General features: G+C 44.4%; 1 protein-coding gene across 2 annotated transcripts in view; it reads left to right on the forward strand.

Moving 5' to 3' along the window:
- Nucleotides 1–3,191: 3,191 nt before the first annotated feature.
- Nucleotides 3,192–17,060, forward strand: part of GLI3 (GLI family zinc finger 3) — a 275,484-nt gene continuing 261,615 nt past the window's right edge. For both annotated transcript variants that reach the window (XM_054496220.2, XM_063667371.1), the window contains exon 1: nucleotides 3,192–3,356. The gene's annotated coding sequence lies outside the window, so the exon portion shown is untranslated. The remainder of the gene's footprint in view (nucleotides 3,357–17,060) is intronic.

Consider the following 17,060-nt stretch of genomic DNA (forward strand, 5'->3'; position numbering starts at 1 on the left):
TCTCCCACTATCTTTTGCAGTGTTGTTAGGAGTTGAATTATGTCCCCCAGAAGAAAATGTTGAAGTTCTAACTCTAGGAACCTCAGAATATGATCTTACTTGGAAACAGGCTTGTTGCAGATGTAATTAGTTAAGCTGAGGTCATTCTGGAGTAGGGTGGGCCTCTAACAGAATATGACTCGTGCTTTTATAAGAAGAGAAGCCAGAGACAAAGGGAGAATGCCATATGAGGACAGAGGTGGAGACTGAAAGGGAGAAGCTGCAAGCCACGGGACACCCGGATTGACAGCCACCACCAGAAGCCAGTAAGAGGCAAGGGAGAGATTTCCCTTCCAGGTTTCAGAGGGACCGTGGCCCTGCATGACACCTTACTTTTGGACTTCAAGCCTCTAGAAACTATAGGACAATACATGTCTGTCCTTTAAGGCATCCAGTTTTTGGTACTTTGTTACCGTGGCCCTAGAAAACAAATACAAGTATCTTCAAGTATCTCCCACTTCACTGTTGCAACAATAAGAAAGAAAGTCTGTCTTAAAAGCTTAACTATTCTGAGGACTTACTATATTAAAATTTCTTAAGATATTTGCATTTGAAAAGAGAACTGAGGAGACATGGCAATAAGTCAATCTATGATAGAATTTCAGACATCAAGGAAGGGCAGTGCGCAGAATCCTGTAAGTCTCTTAGTGCTGTGTATCACTACAAGAAAGGTTCTAGCACTGTGTTTCTGGGTGTCTTTGGGTTTTTACAGATGTCTCAGGAGCAACTGCAGAAAAGGGAAAGAGAGAAAGGCTTAGGGGGATTGAGCTCCGAGACCTCACTCCAATTTCAACCAGAATAACTCTTCTATATTTTGGGATTCCACGTAAGATTTCATTTGGAAAACGTTCTGGTGTTAACACAGAGAGAAAGTCACTGCATTATGACATTATTTAACCCACACTCAGGCAAAGTGGGTTTTTTACCCCTCCACTGTTTCTGCAAAATGTGTCTACTTATATGTATGGGTTTACCATTAAAGCAGAGTTGGACACATAGGAGACACAGCATTATTCTTCCTCTTTTTTGTTTAGCTATTGTGACGGGCATAGGGGGAAAGATTAGCTGCTTTTGCTTTGTTCTTGTCTTTTAAGAACTGAAAAATCAAGATCTTCGTGATTCAAAATGTGCTAGAAGACTGAAGTAAGAGTCAAAATATCTAGTTTATTCTATTTGTTGATTTATTGGCTGTCTTTCTTTTTATTTATTTTTTGCCATTGGGTGAACAGAGTAGGCTATCAGGATGTACTATTTGTATTCATGTGATTGAGGCAGAAGCAGTACATGAATACTAAAAACAATTGTAACTGATGCTGGGAGTATATAAAGGAAAGAGTGGCTTGCAATTCTCTTCAATTGTAAAAGCACAATTCTTACGCACTTGTATCCCTCTATACTTTTCCATGTATTTCTCTTTGGAAACCCTCAGCCATCCTGGGAGGTACGCGACCTGGCACTCCTAACACTATCCCCTAGATGGGCTCAGAGCCTATGGAGGCTCAGAGAATCCTCCCAGGCCTGAGGCCAGTTAGTGAGCGCGGAGATGGGGCTGCCACGGGGCTTCTGAGTCTCGTGCTCTCTGCGATGAGTCAGTGGTGTTTTGTTTTTTCCTGAGCCGTGAGGTCGAGGGAAATCTTAAAACAAATGGCTAACTAGGGCCTTTAGCCCCACCTTACCTCCACCACTTCCACCATAAGACCTTAAGACCTTAAGTCTGCACTTGTCATGTCATTGTGACAAGGAAGGAGTCCCAAACAAACAATGAATACCACCCTCAATTTCGTTAAAAGATTCTTTACTTAAGCATTTGAATCTCAAAATGCTCTTCAAGTTCTAATAGCTCATCATTCATCCACCCACACTCTTCCTTCAGTCAAGACACTTGGCGGCAACGCCACACAAGCTACCGGGAGCTCCGGGGCACTTCTGGCTGGGTGGACCCGGCTTAACCAGAAAGAGGGGATGCTGGAATGTCACAGGGGCTTTCTTTTCTTTCTTTCTTTTTCTTCCTGTGTTTCCTCCCGAGAACTCCTTTTTTAAGTTACAGGTCCAGGTTGGATATATGAAAAGGACGCAGATGAACAAGAACTGGCTGGTCGAGGAAGGAGGCCAAATAACTTTTACTAGCATGGGCGTCTGAAAATGAAGCAGGGACAGAGACACTTTGTAGCTCAAGGAAAAGCGGCACGTTAGAGTCCAGGCTCTAAGCCCGGGGTCTTTGTTTTTGTGTCTTTTATAAAGTGGCCCATAGGGACAGCAGGCTGTGTGGTGGGAGCTCCTCCTCACTTCGCGGATTTGGCCCCGAGGGCAGACGAGTCCGGTGGAGAGAAAAACCCTGAACTTCCAAAGGCATCATCCCGCGAGAGAGGGAGTTTCGGGGTTGGCTTGAGGAAAACGTAAAACAAGGAGATGGGGAGCCAAGGATAGGGGGGCGGTGGTAATCAGAGAAGCCTTAAAAGAATAAAGGGGAGTCCAGCACTTGAGCAAGAGTGAGAAAGAGAGGCTGGGTGGGAGAAGATGGGAGCAGACAGGACGCAGCACGGGTGCCAGGGCGCGCATTTGGGGGGTGTCCTAGCGGTGTGGAGAGGGAGGGCGCGGGTGACATCACGCCCGGGCCCCCTTCCTCTCGCTGGGTAGGTGGGGCTTCGGCGCGCCGGGCGGGCGCGGGGTCAAGGAGGGGGAAGAGGAGGAGCAGGCATGAATGTGTCTGTGTGAAGACCGGGGAGGGGCGGAGGAGGAGGAGGAGGGGGGTGAGGAGGAGGAGGGGGGTGAGGAGGAGGAGGGGGGGAGGAGGACGGAGGAGGAGGGAGGAGGAGGGAGGAGGCGGCGGCGGCGGCGGCGGCGGCGGAGGGCGGGGAGGGAGCGCGCGCGTGGCTCGCGGCGCCCGGGCTCCCCCCCAGCCCCCGACCCCGGCCCGCGACGCGCCGCCTCCCAGCCGCCGCCGCCCGCCTCGCAGCTGGGACCCACTCCAGGCTTGGGGACCCGGCGGGCGGGAGAAGCGCGGGCTCCCGGCGCGGCCTGGAAGGAGCGAGAAAGCAAAAGTAAGCCGAGCAGCACTCCAAGTTTTCCCAACTTCGCCCCCTGCGGCGGCAGGCGTCCTGCTGCTCAGCGCGTCCCCTCCGAGCCCGAGAGTGGCTGAAAGAAAAAGGACTGGGCGGGGGCGGGGGCGGGGGCGGAGGAAGAGGGAGTGCGAGGGAGCGAGGAGAGTCGGGCAACATCTGTTAAAACTTGGGGGAGGAGGAGCGCGGGGAGGAGGAGGAAGACGAGGAGAGGAGGGAAGGAGGGAGCGCGGAGCCGAGGGACAACTTTTCCACCCCGTGAGTAGTGCAGGCGGTGCCGGGTCGGGGCGGGGGGCTTCTCCACCCAGCATGGGGCTCCAGGCCGGGATGGGACCTTTTTCCAGAAAGTCGATTGGATGCCAGGAGAGGCGTACGGCTGGGGGTTTCTTTCTTTCTCTTTCCCCTCCCTCCCGCGGTGGAACCAAATCAGAACTGTCACTCAGAGCCTGTGAGTCAGAAGGGATCGGATTACACGATCCCCGAAACTGATGCCGGAGCTGCACGAGCGGGAGGGAGCGGGCAGGGACAGCGCCACCGGCGCGCTCGCACACTCGCACTCGCTCACACCCGCCGCTCCCACTCACCCGCGCCGCTCTCCCGCCTTCCCCGCGCGCCCCGCGGCCGCCCGCGCAGCACCATGCCCGCGGCGGGCGCACCCCGCGCCCAGCCCGGCCGCTCGCGGTAGCCCGAGCCGCCCGCGGCCGCGCGGAGCCCGGAGCCGCCAGCCTGCGCCCCGTCCGCGGGTCTATGGGAAGTTCGAGGACTTGACAGCCGCTGCCGCCGCAGGTACGTCCCGCTCGAAGTTCTTTGTTTCGCGGGCCCCGCAACCCGTTCCTGCGGCCGCGCCCGCGCCTCCGGGGCCAGAGGTGGTCCCCAGCGTGGGGACGGGATGGAGTGAAAATGGCTGTCAAAAGGCGCCCAGATTGAGAGAGCCGCCAGTGAGGCGTCCGAGCACGACTTGCATTCGCTCCCTCCTCCTGGAAGGTCCTTTCCCAAGAGTCCGACCCGCCGACCGGCCGGAGACGGATTGGAGAATTTCACCTCCCGGAGGGGGGACGAAGTTTGCGGCACTGGCGACGGCGCCCCTCGCCTCCGCCCCCACCTAAAGGGTTCAGAAGAACTCCGCGAGCACCGCACGCGCCTGGCTCCTTCCTCTGCGCGGTGGCGCTCTACGGCTCGGGCTTCGGGCGCGCACGGCGCTCGGGATGGGCGGAAGGAGGCGGGAGGCGAGGTGGGTGCGCGCGGGGACCTCCGCTGTGGGGGCCGCCGCCGCTGGGGCTTCTCCAGCCCGGGCTTCGCTTCGGAGGGCGGGGGTGTGGTGTGAGCGGATGGAGACAGGCGCGCCTTCGTCGTCATAGAAGAAAAGTGAAAGTTGTACCATCTGTATATGATTTGGGATTCTCATTTCTTTTCCTTTCCAGGGGCAGCGCGCACAGACACACAATAAAGTAACCGTGGTCCATGCAATAATCATTTAAGGTGCCGCGTTTACACAGAGCAGCAGGGGACAGTTACTTTCTTGAGTAACAGCGGGAAAATGGGCGGGAGAAGGCAGAGAGGGTGTAAATATTGACTCCAAACTTGCAGAGTTTGTGAAGCGACTTTTAAGCAGATTGCCCGAAGCGGACGCTCCACCCCGCACCCGGCCTTTTATCCTTTCCTGAACTTTGTGCTCCTGTCCCCCATTGCACCTCCTTCTGTAAGATGCCGTCCCCCGAGAGGCGCTGCACCCCAGGCTTCCCTTCCTCACCCCGCGTGGAAAGAGGATTAAGGAGGCTTCCTCCGCCGCTGGTCCTCCTGCCCCCAACTTCTCATTTCCCCAGTGCAGACTGCCGGGTAGATTCTGGCCTTGGGTACAGTGCTTATGGCCCTCTGCCAGTTTATATGTACATATATTTATGTAAAACATTTTCTCCCAGCTCCTTGCCAGCTGTTCCACATTTTCCAGCTGCCACTTCAGTTTGAAATGATGGACTGTCTGCGTCTCCAAGTCAAAGAACCCTTTAGTCAAAGGTATGGAGGGCCGGCCGCTGTGCAAATACATGGCAGTGCCATTAGCCGGGCTGGTATTATTAGTTCTAAAAAATACCTCCTGCTCCCTTTTTCCTCTCCTCCCTCTTCTCCCCAATTAGGCTTTCCAGAACACAGTATATACACTTTGCTGAAAATTCGAGTAATTAGGCCTTTCCCTCTTAAATGTGATTTTTGTACAGAATTTGGATGAGGCCTTTTTTTTAGATCCCTGAAATATGTGTCTGGTGGAAATAAATTAACTTTTAAAAATAAAAGAGTTTCAGCTTGAGCGCGTTGGGCATGGCGGGTGGGGGGCCTGCACCCTGGCCGTCTGAAATGAGCTCTTTTCAGTCTATTTAAGGCAGGAACCATTCATCCTCCCCATGCAACACTTTTTGTGTTGTTTGATATCTTAGCATATTATAGACCGAAATCTACAAGAATTGACCTAAAGTATTAATTTTGAGTATTTATGTAATTGCTCGGTAATTTTGAATAGGTGCCTTATTGATTGATTCCTGTAATTATTTCATTTAGGTTTTAGATTAAAAATTAATAGTAGTCTGACAGTTTCTTAATTACATGTGTCAAGATTATTTTGAAGGAGGAAAATGCTATGTTTTAAAATAGTGAAATAGCCTCAAAATCTCTTCATTTTTCTAAAGCAGAACAGTATTTCAGTTGAGGGGATATATTAAAGCTGCCGGGACTGGTTTTAACAATGTAAACTCTGTGAAGTATCTAAAGAATTTGTTTATGTTAGGAAATATTGGTCTTAACAACCTGGTACACAAACACTTTGGCCAGTTAAACTATATTCAAACCTAAAACAAACATGAAATAACATTTAAATTAGTTGTAATAGCATGCTTATACAGAGTAGAGAGTTTATTTTATACTAAAAGCTATTTAATTAGAAACTCCCCGCCTAAGGGGAGATCCTTTCAGGGTATGTAATTCTTAAAGTCAGCCTAGGGAAGCTTTGGTTTAAGATGCATGAATGAGTCCAATGTGAGAGGTGTCTAGTGAAATTTCACACAAGCAGAAACACTTTAAAGATACAGATTGTATTATTGTTAATAGGCTGGTAGGTCCAACTCAGATGCCTACCAATTCCCAGTGCCTTTAACATGCTTGTGTTCCTTGATTGAACCTTGATATAAACACATTTCTATTGTATATCTAATTTGCAAAGGACCATAGACAGAAATGAGAAAATTCAATACTGATGAAAAATGGCTCTGTTGAGTTATTTCATTACTTATTTAATGAAAGAATTGTTAATTTATCAATTCGATGTGCAAGCCTAAAAGTTGGACTTTCCTTTGTTTCTTGGCCAGTGAAGTTTCCTTAATTACCTGCATGCTGTAAGCGTTTCAGACTTCCTCTGTGCTTAGCCATTTAGAGGTCCTTCCTCCTATGTAAGGTATCCTGCTTACTGAGACCTCTTCTCCCCCTCCTTTTTTTGAGGATAGAGTTTGGGAGCTTATGAAAAGAAACAATTTAATGATCATTGTTGCATGCACTCACTTACATGGAGACAGTAATGTACTAAGAAAAACCAGTCTTGAAGGAAAAGTGAATCAATGAGTCATGAAATCCTCAAGAAAACCTTAGTAATGGAATGTTAATGCTTTTAGACTATAGTAGATTATCTTAAAAGTCAGACTTTTCTTCTTTATGCAATTGTTGTAAATCCCCAGCTAAAGAATTCTTTGAAGGAGGTTTTAGTTTTGCTGGCATTCATATTCTGAGTTGGTCTGATTTGTTTTGGAAGATTCAGTAAATTTTCTGCCAACTTATATCATGAGAGGCAATTAAAATGCTGAAATGACTTTATAGGACACACACACAGACACACACACACGTTTGTTAAATAAAAGGTTCCATTCTAATAATGACTTCAGGTTGTCTTTTCATTAAAGCCTAGGAGAAGATGCTGCCCTTCTCTTCACGTTGTCATTTTTCTAGATGAAAATTGATCTGTTTCTGGTTTCAAAGCAAATAAAGGGAGACAGAATAAACAACAACAGGGCAGGGGTACTGCTGCAAACTTTTTCAAGTACTTTCAGTGTATTTTTCATCTTTACTTTTATTTGATGGGCCTGTGAAATAGAGCTGTAGACTGGCAAAGACTTTAAATGAAATTTCACACTTTGATGATTTTTTTTAAACTTTGATATATTGACAGCAAAAGGAGCTGCAAAGCTTTTATATAACTTGAGCAGTAACGCCAAGCAGCAGTCAAACGTCTCTATGCATTTGTGTTTAACTGCAGAAGAAAAACATGTCCATGGGCAGTGGAGGTTCTTATCAACCCCCTAATCCCAGATCCCAGCAAACCTTGAGGGCATGCCTCAGATCTTGCTGAAATCACTGTAGACTCTCACAGTTTGCAGATTAAATATGCTATGTGTTCCTGGCTCCAGCAACAGTTTTATGAGCTCACTAAGCTTCCTGTTTTAAGATCCTTTTCTTAAGTTTTTAGGAGCTGCTAAAGGCAATGCTGTCTGGAGTAAGTGGTACTTGTTAATTTAGAGACACTTTAGATATTTCATTCTCTTTTTTAAAAATTGCCAAAATTATTATTTTTAAATTGAAAGGCCAGTCACTCCAGGGAGAGGGAGGAGAGCTGTTTGAAAGAAATTGAATGTTAAATGTGTTTGGAAGTACATTTGATCGCAAACTTTACATGGTGTCTCAATTGTTTTATGGCACTTTTCTTTTGCCTGGCCCCTGAAAATGAGAGACTTTTTCCACTTGTAATTCTAAATGCACTATATTTGAGTGCCAAAATTCTTCACTACTCATTACCTCTGTGAGTGTCTTTTGGTTTTTTTAAATGTGAAAGTGTTTTTTGTTCTGGGTGTATATATTTCAACCCGACAAAATGTCTCAGAACATCTATGGCCTTCTAAAGAAGCTGAATGAAAAACCCATTACATAGTTAATAAGGTGGCTTTGGAACATTTCAGTCCCCTCCTGAAAGGCAATATTGTGTTGAGCTCCACATCTGCATCTGTGGTATCTATAGCTGTACCCTCATATATGGCACTTCTGCATTTTGCATAGGAGTCATAATTAAAAAAGAATATACTTACATCATTGTCCAACAACATGTCATATAATTCCCAAGAGAACGCTAGCCAATTTTGTGCTTAAAGGTTATTCAATGAATGAAATTGTGAAAGCGCATTTGTCAAAGTACTGCATGGTTTCTGTTAGTGTTCAAGCCCCAAATTCATTGTCTGCCTGGGCCCAGCCATTAGTCATCAGTGTATTAGTGCTGCCTTCAGGCCATGCTGCCCAGCACTTCTTCACACCATTATAGCTTTGAAAGTGTACTCTGTAGACTTGTAGAATTACTGCTCTGATTTCCGCTTGGCTGGGTTTGAGGTAAGTCCCCTCCCTACCTTCTAGCTGACTGTAATCCTTGCTTTCTTTTAAAGCTCCTTTCCAGAGATTTAGGGGAAAACTTTCTTAAGGGCCGTGTTGGCATCATACTGTGGTTTTGTTGTGGCATGTACTGTACATATAAATTGTACCTGCAGTAAATTGGATTGACTGCTGGCCTGAAACAGCTAGAGGGGCTTTTCTTTTCTTTTCTTTTTTAAGAGGGGAGGGGGCGGTGGGGGAGGGTGGCACAGGAGTACATTTTGACCACAAGCATTTGATTGTGTACTTCTATAATTCTTATGCCACAAAATTAAATTAATTAAGTAATGGGAGATAAGTGCACTTTTACTTAAATCTTTATTGGAGTAACTTCAGAAGGTAGTGTGACATTATATTGCTTATTTTCATGTGGAAATTTTTAGCTTTTGCTACTTTAACTTTTTTTTTTTTTTGAAGATTGCATGAAATGCCTAGGAAGGCTCCAGAGTGCTTTACATTACAAACTATTGATTTTTACAAAAAGAGACTGAAAACTCACCATTTAGATGAAAGATAAGTTTCAAATTGCAGTAATGAAGGACTGAGACAGTTAAGCCCTATTATTGATTTCATTTTGTGATATTTTTAAAAAGAATGATTCAGTCTGAAGAAAGTTAGCAGTGTGTAGAGAAATTTCATCCAGCAGCTTAAGATTGAAGCCTTAATGACTCTGATGTATGGAAACCTGGAATCCAGTGGCCAGACGTGTGGAGCAGGCCATGCCACTTCAGGACAGTGTCTGCTGTTTGAACTGTGGATACTACAATGAAATTCCATATCAGAGAGTTTCATTGAGAGGGTGTGTAGTTTGGTGTAGGTTACACTGGCAGTTTTGTACATGCAAGGCAGAAAAATAAGACAGCTAAAGAATTCCGTGAACAAGCAAAGTTTATAGGGTAAGTGGACCATGGGGTAATTTTTACTGGATAAGCCTTAATTATAAATGCTTAAATTCTGAAAGTATTGCTTTTAAATCTGCAATTAAGAATCAAGGATCAAAAGTTTAAAAGTTGGGAGGATAAAATATGGTAAGTAGTACTTCACAAAAAAATGTTAAATACCTTTGGGATAGCTATAGATGATTTTAACATGCAACAGGTTATTGGTCTAATATTTGTGATGGTTTAAAAGTAAATTACTATTCATGGAACATACACTCTACTCCCTTATACTCCCTTAAGCCTTACTGTAAATACACACATAATTCTAAGAAACCAAAGCTACCCAAGTTCTATAAGAATAATTAAAGTTTTTTCTTCTGAAAATGTGTGAAAACTTTTAATTCCTATAAGCCTCAGTGAAGCGAGACAAGGGACACATCTGATCAGTCATATTTTTGTGATATATGTGGATTTAAGAGGAATACAGTTTTCACGAGCTTAGCTGATCTATAGACTGATAACTGACTTCCAGATCTCCTTCTCTGTCTGAGAAGGATTGCCTGTATCCAGCTAACCCCATAGAAAGTGGGGGTGCCAGTGTGCTCCACATTATTGCTCATTCTTTAGTGGTACCTGCTATGCATGCTGCTTCCTGTAGTGCCTAACCAAGGCACGTGGGACTCATAGTTTTACAAAACTCAGAAATGGTACAAGTATTAGATGGAGACCTCATACTCCCCTCAAATGTTTCTCATCAAGTACTTCTGGCAACAGAGAAAGAGTAGCTGATGATCTTTTCTTTTAAATACAAATGGCAGAAAAGTAAAACTGGCTCACAGAAATGTCATTTGTGATTTTAACTGCAATAGCAATGATTACTTTCATGTCAGATAAGCTTTTCAGTGGTTGAAGTTAAATATATGGATTTCTTAAAAGTTTAGATAGTGTTAATTTACTAAAACCAAATTTCACTTAATCCATAGCCAGGCAATTATTTCCCCTTAGAGTAATTTAGTTCCCCTTGGAGTAATTCCATTTGGGGATGTCTGTCATGAATACTGCTTATCTGTGATTAGGAGCATCAGAAATGTAGGAAAGAAAGATTGAAGACACTAGGCAGTGGATTTGGGGAACCCTGAGCTACCAAATGGCAAAGCGGACAGATAGAAGCTTTCCTATTTGGAGTTAAGGCTCTAGGCTTTCCTGATTATGGAAAAATAATCATATATACAGGTAAAATAATTATACATGAAAAAATGTTTAAAAATTAATGAAGATTTCATTAAGAACTTACGAAGTTGGGCTTTCCCCCCCACCCCCCCCCCCTTGCAGAAAAAGGCAACACAGACAGGGAAGGGAGAGGAAATGAAGCCTTAGGAATCCTGGGAACTGCTAGAGTGTCACAAAGGTTATGCATATCTAATTGATTTTACCCTCAGAAGATATTTTGAACACAAGGAAACATCAACCACATTAAAAACCTATAAGAGGTTTTCTGTGGTGCATGAATACATGAAATCCAATGAAACGTTTAAAATTCCCTGCATTTTGCTCATTGCAACTCAGACTATTTCTCACTTCCAGAATTGATCAAAAAGTTCAAATCAACATTAGTTGGTACTTCTTGATTTTGAAAAAAAAAATTCTCTTTCTAAAGGATTTATTTATTTTTGAGAAATGGGTTATTAAATAGCTACAGGGAGGTACATATCTTTAATAGGAGTTTTACCTGGATGGTTAGTCCAGGAGTAGCATCTTGAAGTAGCAGTTGATCTACTAGTAATATAAGTATGAGAGCAATGTCACTCTTCAGTGCTACAGGGTAGGTTGCCTCAAAAATCCTTATGACAAGCTGCTTTCTTCTGGATATATAAAACAGCAAATCAAGATTATTCAGCTTATGAAAATACAGGCAGGTGTAAATAAATGTTATTTCTCTGGAGGAAAGCCTTCTTCCACTGGAGCAATAGTTCCCTAAACTACACGGAATAATTTCTCACTTGGCTGAGCCATGGTGCTGTTAATAGCACTGCCTCGCCTGGAATGTCTTCTGTTTCTGATCTCTCATTGCCAGTAGCTGTTTTAACCTATCAGAAACAGATCAGGTTATCATTAAATAGGCTTTTAACTTAGTTGTTTTAAATCTTGAAATACACTAAGAAAAAAAAGCGAAGAGAGTTTTTGCCCAAGTTTAGGCAACTTAAACCAACTGGCTTAGGGAAATAAATGAAGTAGTCTGCTGTTCAGGAAGGATGCACTATCATGATTGAAGGATGCTGTTCCACTTCACCCTACATTAGAAAGTTGTTTCATTCACTTCAAACATCATTTTAAACGTTGGCTTTGGCATGGGTGCTTTCTTTTTAAACACATTAGTGTTTAAACGATAAAGGAATCCTGCTCCCGTGGGGGTTAGAGGTTTCACTGCAGAGACTTGAAAGGAGAAAAGCTAATTTTTTCTCATGTTCCCACAATTGTGACTTTTCATACTTTCTATTTACTACAGAAAGCCTCTGGTTGTTGAGGTTGAACATTGGGACTCCACTCAGGGCCTCCCTGAGCTCAAGACAATGAGGCGATGTGTCTGTCTTAGCCATTCACAGCCCTTGAATCTATGTATGGCAGCTAATGAAGAAAAACACATTGAGGGCCAGGTTCATAGAAGGTGAATTCGACGTTTTGTGAGCGAAGCACACACCTATTGGTTTTGTGAAGGCTTTTCAAGGGATCCCCAATGTTTTATTATAATGCGACACTCAGGGTGGTTGCATTGCAAAGTACCTGGAAGGTTGCAGCTCCCTGAATTCAGCCAGTTAAGAGAGCCCTCTGAACGCAACCAGGGCCGGCCTCTGCCAGTGTTTGCTGGAAATTTGGCTGGGCCAACTGTGGAGTTTGCAAATGCCCGTGAATATTCCGAGGAGCAGGGTGACCAGTCCGATACGCCTTGATACAGACCGCTTCTCTGCACTGGAGGGAGACTGCCCCAGGCCCTGCTGGCGCTGGAGCTCACCTCCCCACCCCCACATCGCCCCCAGCCCTCTTCTTTTTTCACTTTTCCCGCGGCCTGGCTGGCGGAGATGCATTGTCTCCCAAAGGCAGCTTCAGAAATGCGGATCAAAGCCGGGCCTGGGAGCACCCCTTCTGCCCCCAGACACCCAGAGCCGTCTCTGAGCAATCCAGCATGTTCTGTTTGCTGGCGCGCTGACTGGGGCGCGCCGGGGCCGGGAGAACTCGGCGTGGACTTCTCCGCGCTGATGTAATGATGATGATGGATGCGGCGACGCGGCTGCAGACGGCGCTGCGCGGGCCCGGCGCGCCCGCTAATGAACCCACCGCGCCGCCGCCGCGGCCTGGGACCTCGGGCAGGGGACGCAGGCGCGGGCAAAAGTGGTGAAAGGCGTGAAAAACATCCCTTGCCACCGTCGGAGGAAACCAGAACCTGAAGGGAACTCGACAGGAAAGCGCAGAGAGAGAGCGAGCTTTCAAACACAATTGGCCATACCCGTACAACCTGAGCAAAACAATTACCATAATCAATGGGGACTCGCCTTTGTAATGGTGAAAGTTTCTGTTTGGGGTTCCCCTGGTCCCCCGCCCCTTGCAGGTCTAAGTGACGACTCTAAAGAGGACGACTTGAGGCGTCTGTGAGCAAGTGCTGTTTAATATGTAGGTCCCGGCAAGAATTCGCCAAGGTGGTAAAGGTTGGGGTTCTCTTGCTCGCCTTCTGTTCTCTTGCTTATTTTCAAATGCAGACGTGCACTACAGCATCACCAGGTCAGTGGCTTCAGGAAGCTTTAAATGCCTTGTGTTGTAAGAGGTTGACGCAGGTTCAGATTTATAATTTAGAAAGAAAAGACCCACCTGCAGGCAGGTTGCAAATAGGAGACGGATTAGATTTAAAATAGGGTCTGGAATTAATTGTGCCCTGGGTTTAGGCCTCGGGGAAATTACAAAAGGTTCAGGGATAGTTGAGTGGGAAAAAGTCTTGACTGTTTGCTTTCAGGAAGGAATGTTTATCCCTCCTTTTACCTGTGAAACTTCAAGCTTTAGGAAGGATATACCATTAGAGCAATTTTCCTTGGTTGCTTTTTTTTTTTTTTCTTCACCAAGCTGCTGGGACTCAAACATCAGCTACAAACATTTTTCCCCTTAAGCATGAAAAGTCAAGGGGCATGCCGGCAAATCTTGCATGTAATGTTTCAGCGGTGAAAGGGATTGAAGGAGAACAGTGTGGAGTCGTAAGCAAGGAAACTATATCGGGGAAAAAGTATCATTTCATTCACATCTGAAAAACAGTGGCATGTTTTCCTCAGGGAAACGTCTTTGAAGTGAAGCAGAACTTAACGTTTTCCCTTGATGCTTAAGTTCTGAATAAATTATACTTCGTTATTTTTAGAACTCCAGGTTTTAAAAGTGTCGTGGAGCTACTGTCCTAGTGGTGTTTTGAGATTCCATGAGGAATTTCTACTGACCACTTCTATCCCGAATGCTTGAATGGACCAGCTCAGGACTGACTTTCCAAGCTCCTCTTACTATTCCCTGAAAATTCCATCACCACAACTCAAAGCGGCCACCTTTTGCCGCTCACTGACTCTTCACTCACAGTTTGATGAGGTGTGGGCGTCTAGAATGTTAAACTTTCTCCTTTATAACTGACAGGGACAAAGTTGTAAAATAAGCTGATATAATTTATAGGAATGTACAGGAAGCAGATGTCTGATTTGGCACATTGCCATCTTTATAGCCCAGTTCCAAGCATAAACCACACTTTTAAATAATTAGTTACTAACTAATGAGATCCAAAAATAAGTTGTCAAAATAGAAGAAGGGGGTAGATTGTTGAGTGACCAAGGGCCTATTTTTAAAAAATCCATTTCAGACGGGGGTAGGAATTAGTATTCTTTAAGACCATTAATTAGTGTGATTTCAGTCAGTGCCTGGAGCTTTACCTCTTCTCACTTGAGCCTCTCTCTATGGTGATGAGCATTGGGAGGGTTTTATTGCTTTGTTAAAATAAAGTCCTTTGCCTTGGGGGAAAAACCAACAACTCCACAAAAACCAAGTTTGTCAAGGAATTTTGGGAACTTGTCTCCTGATTCCTATTAATTAGCACCCTCTGCTAAGAAAGATACTTAGTTCTTACTAGGAATCCCATCTCTTAATGGGTTTTTTTTCTGGTGCATTTGCATGTTTCAGTGTGCAGTTTTAACATTGTAGACTCTACTCAAATACAGCCAATAAAACTGTTATGTGTGTGTCGAAGGGAACAATTATAGCATAGTAAATCCTTGTTTATCCCAAATAGCTAAGAACGGAGTGTTTGGATCAATTAAATATTTCTGCTAAGGTTTTTAGTTTTTATAGAATTTGCCAGTTTTCAACAAAACACTGAATATGAAAAGAAAATGTATGTAGCTAAACCAGTGGTGACTGAAATTCAAGACACTGCAGAGTCCTGTAAGTCACAGGGTCATTGATGCGATCATTTATGTACTCAGTAAACATTGTTACGTGAACTAAGTGCTGGGAAAGTAGAAGCCTTGTCCTCATGGAGCTTACAGCCTGGAAAGGGGGGGTGGATGTTCAGCACAGACTTTTCCAGATGAAGGAGAGTTTATTATCATTGTGATGGGTGCTAGGATAGGTTTGTGTAGGGCGTTAGAATTCAGGATTCTAGAGTGCAGTTCATTCATTAGTTCATCAGGTCAGCAAAGACTTCAGTGAGTATATACTGCACTGGGTATACAGCAGTGAGCAAAAATAAATGTGTAGAACAGTTGTTCAAGGCTCACGCCTGCACTCCCAGCACTGTGGGAGGCCGAGGCGGGTGGATCACCTGAGGTCAGGAGTTCGAGGCCAGCCTGGCCAACATGACAAAACCCCATCTCTAGTAAAAATACAAAAAATTAGCTGGGCATGGTGGCGGGTGCCTGTAATCCCAGCTACTTGGGAGGCTGATGCAGGAGAATCGCTTGAACATGGGAGGCAGAGGTTGCAGTGAGCTGAGCTCACGCCATTGCACTCCAGGCTGGGCAACAGAGCGAGACTCTGTCTCAAAAGAAACAAAACCGAAAAAACAAAAACAAACAAAAAAACAAGCTTTAGTGAATCTGACAATTAGTAATGCTTGCTAACGTTGAGGTTCCCGGGTGCCACCCTCCAAGGCAAATGTATTGCAGGAATCTGAATGCTTAGCAAGCACTGTAGAAGCACTGATACAAATGGTTCTTGTACCAAGTGAGAAACAATGATGCCAATTGTATTGGATTATTCTTGTGGCATACTTTAAAGATGATATTTAAGTCAATTTTCAAGGACCATTACAAAAAGTAATTATTCTGAGACTGTTAGAGCTAGAAGGGACCATCAAAGATTTCTCCTTTAAGGGTTCTCTGTCCAGATTCTTGGAAAAGCTTGGAAGGTCTGTGATCCCTTAGAAATTAAATGTGTACTTTTGAGTTTAACGGTATTTTCTGGGGAGAAGCTCTTTAACTTTTAACACGTTCTTAAGATATGCTCCTCCTGCCCAAAGTAAAGGTCGGATCTCACTGCCTGATTCTGTCATTTGACAGATGAGATCACTGAGGCTCAGCAACAGGTTGTTGGCAGTTGTGCACTGGCCAGTTAGCCCCAGGGGGCGCCATGCAGGTAGCCCTGCCCCTGGGATTCATGCACGGTGGCTGCGCTCGGAAAGGAAATCTCAAGCCCCCTTTTCTGTTGTATAATACTTTGTCAGTGCCCTTTGAGGGGTGTCTCTGAATTTGGAGTGGATCTTACAATTGATATGTAAATTTAACTTAGTGCTTCTTTTTTCTTTTTTATTCTTCAAAAGCTGTTCTTAAATAACTTGTGTGTTTTACAATGAATGACACTGGATAATCTCAGAAAAGAGATGGAAGTGAGTGGAAGAGCTGGTGCTACAGTGTGCCATGTGGCCTCTGGTTCTTAAGCATTCTAGTTGCTTGAATTCCAGATCAAGGAGGAATTTATTATACAATGAAGAGCTTGCAGTTCCCTTGCAAATATGTGTTAAAGTAGACTAAAAATATTTTGTCTTGTATTTTAACTTTTTTAGTTGGTCAAGCAGTTGCTTATTTCATTTCACTAACCGCTGCTGTGATTGAGGATGTCGACAATGTAGAAAAATAAGCAAGATGGCCAGACCTAAGAAATGCTTTCCACGAATGTTGCAATCTAGATAACTTGAAGAAAACATGCTAGAGAGGGCACTTTTCCTCTTTTCTTGTATTCTTTGTAGGTGTAGAACATGACCGCAAAAGGGAACATGAACCAGAGTGAAAATTGATGAATGATGAGTTAGGGCGATTATCACATGAATGAAGCCAGTGAAAGACAGACCTACTGAACCTGCCTTTAGCTGAGTTTTGATATTTCCTAAGTGAGCCCAGTCTTTGCTATTGCAAAGACCTTTCAACTTTTCCATGTGGAATCAAGAGCATGTTGTTCTATTACCTTTGTCTTAAAAATGTAACTTAAATGAACTGAAATATTCTCATGCTTTAAAGAGGTTAAAGAGTATAGCTTACCTGAATGAATTAGGATTAAGAGGTATATTGCAATTCAGGTATCTATGAAAGAGGCAAAAATCACTGACTACTTGGCCTGAATTATC

This window comes from Pongo pygmaeus, chromosome 6 (assembly GCF_028885625.2).
Source record: "Pongo pygmaeus isolate AG05252 chromosome 6, NHGRI_mPonPyg2-v2.0_pri, whole genome shotgun sequence".
NCBI classification, from domain to species: Eukaryota; Metazoa; Chordata; class Mammalia; order Primates; family Hominidae; genus Pongo; species Pongo pygmaeus.